This window comes from Panthera tigris, chromosome X (assembly GCF_018350195.1).
Source record: "Panthera tigris isolate Pti1 chromosome X, P.tigris_Pti1_mat1.1, whole genome shotgun sequence".
NCBI lineage: Eukaryota > Metazoa > Chordata > Mammalia > Carnivora > Felidae > Panthera > Panthera tigris.
Genome location: NC_056677.1, coordinates 119,562,461 through 119,565,211, shown reverse-complemented (window position 1 = coordinate 119,565,211; position 2,751 = coordinate 119,562,461). Strand labels below are relative to the sequence as shown.

General features: G+C 39.7%; 1 pseudogene; it reads right to left on the bottom strand.

Moving 5' to 3' along the window:
• Positions 1-258: 258 nt before the first annotated feature.
• On the bottom strand, positions 259-724 carry LOC102969756 (annotated as a pseudogene).
• Positions 725-2,751: the final 2,027 nt, after the last annotated feature.

The window sequence follows — 2,751 nt, the reverse complement described above, 5'->3', positions numbered from 1 at the left end:
GAACTGCAACATGATACCCTAATACTCATTTTGGAAGCTATTCTAGCATATGCTGCCTTCAAATTTACTACAAGAAAACTGTGAATGAAAGCTTTATAATTACTGCAGTATCATGTATAGCTTATATTGTCCATGGATAAACTTTGCCTGTTTTCTATAGGTTTTGGCTAGTTTTTTTCTCGTTAGGATTTCGCAGTATTTTTTTTAAACCCTCAAGAGTCAAAAGTCGTTCCGAATTTCATGTTTTCAAGCTGACTTTTAATATATTATCCGTCTGATTGTCTTTGTGTCATCTAAATCAAAATGTAAATCATCATCACCTTGTTCATTTCTTCTGCAACATCTATGGTTGGAACGTATGCTTTCTGTGTTTTCTGTCCTTTCTGGTTGTTTATGAAGCAGAGCAACAACGTCTCCTTTCTTTCTGCATTTTGCACAAACTTCAAACGCACAGCCACGTAGCCTACACATTATGTGATAAGAATCCTTCGCCAACTTTTCTAAACACGTACCATACTTTTTAGGCTTTGACAACACTTTGTATTTGCTGTGTTTTGCACACCAGTCCAGAACTTCTTTATGGCATTGACAAATTCCACCATGAAGCTTTGCATTAATTTTCTTGGTCTGAACACTCTTAGCAAACTTGTCATTTTTGAAGCTATATGTAATTCTGGGGCAACTGAGGCCTGGGATGAGCCACGTTCCCTTTCTGGGAGCTCATCCTTGAAACCACAATCACCTTGCGTCGGGACAAGAAAGACAGAGAAAACCAAGGTGCCAAGAGCTACCCCATGGAGTCCACGCTTCTGTCCTGATGTATTCTTTTATAGTTGTGATATATCAAGTGGTGATCTGTTGGCTATATCGAGTTAAATAATAAGTTTCAGAAAGTCAGTATCTCCTGTTGCTTTTTATCTCTCTTAACGTAGCGACTAGAAAATTGAAAATTGCATATGTAGCTCACATTCTATTTCTTTTTTTTCCCTAGCTTTATTGAGATATGGCTGGCATATAACATTATGTAAGTTTAAGGCATACACGGAGATGACTGATAGACATATATCGTGAAATGTTTTCCACAATAAGGTTAGTGAACACATCTTCACCTCAAATGATTACAATCTTACTGTTGCTATGGTAAGGATATTATTACAGCTCTACTCTCATAGAAACTTTAGACACCCTTGGGGCGCCTGGGTGGCTCAGTCGGTTAAGAGGCCGACTTCGGCTCAGGTCATGATCTCGCGGTCCGTGAGTTCGAGCCCCGCGTCGGGCTCTGTGCCGACAGCTCAGAGCCTGGAGCCTGTTTCGGATTCTGTGTCTCCCTCTCTCTGACCCTCCCCCGTTCATGCTCTGTCTCTCTCTGCCTCAAAAATAAATAAACTTTAAAAAAAAAATTTTTAAATAAAAAAAAAAAAGAAACTTTAGACACCCCAAACCATCTTGTAACTGAAAGTTGTACCCTTTGACCAACATCTCCCCATTTTCCCTACCCCTCAGCCCCTGGCAACCACCTCTACTCTCTTTGAGTTCAATGTTTTTAGGTTCCACATATAAATGAGAACATACATTATTTGTCTTTCTCTGCCTGACTTCTTTCACTTAGCGTAATGCCCCCAAGGTCCATGTGGCAAATGGCAGGATTTCCTTCTTTTTATGGCTAAATAATATTCCACTGTGTGTATGTGCATGTACATACACATTTAGGTACATCTACGTGTATGTGTGTGTGTGTGTGTGTGTGTGTGTGTGTGTGTATCATATTTTCTTTTCATTCATCTGTCTATGGACACTTGGGTTGTTTCTGTATCGTGGCTATTGTGATTAATGCCACAATAAACTTGGAAGAGCCCATATCTCTTGGAGATCCTGGTCTCATTTCTTTTGGAAATATACCTAGAAGTGGGATTGCTCAATCATATGGTAGTTCTATTTTTAAGTTTTTGAGGAAACTCCACCCTGTTTTCAATAGATGTTCTACCATTTTCCACTCCCACCAACAACGTGCAAGGCTTCTCTTTTCCCCACATCCTCGCTACTACTTATTATCTTTTGTCTTTTGGATGCTAACCATTCTAACAGGTGATGTCTCATTGTGGTTATCACTTGCATTTGCCCGGTGATTAGTGATGTTGAGCATCATTTTGTGTACTCGTGGCCATTTGCATGCCTTCTTTGGAGAAATATCTTTTCAATTCCTTTTGCTCCTTTAAGTTTATGTTTTTATTTAAGTAATCTCTACACCCAATGTAGAACTCGAACTCACGACACTGAGATCAAGAGTTGCATGCTCTGCCGACTAAGCCAGCCAGGCTCCCACCTCTGGCTCATTTTTAATCAGCTTCCATTTCACTATTGAGTTGTATGCATTCCTGATACACTTTGGCTATTAACCCCTTATCAAAAATATGGTTTACAAATGTTTTCTCCCGTTCCATAAGTTGCCTTTACATTTTGTTGGTATTTTTTTTTTTCCTTTTGCTGTACAGAAGCTTTGTAGTTTGCTGTGGTCCCACTTGTTGATTTTTGCCTTTGTTGTTTGTGCCTTTGCTGTCAAATCCAAAACTCATTGCCGAGACAAACGTCGAGAAGCTTTCTCCCCAATGCTTTCTTGTAGGAGTTTTATAGTTCAGGTCTTATGTGGGAGTCCTTTATCCATTTCTAGTCAATGTGAGTGGCGTAAGATAGGGACCCAATTTCATTCTTTTCCGCCACGTTATGTTTCTATTAGACGCTGCTGTCCTAGAG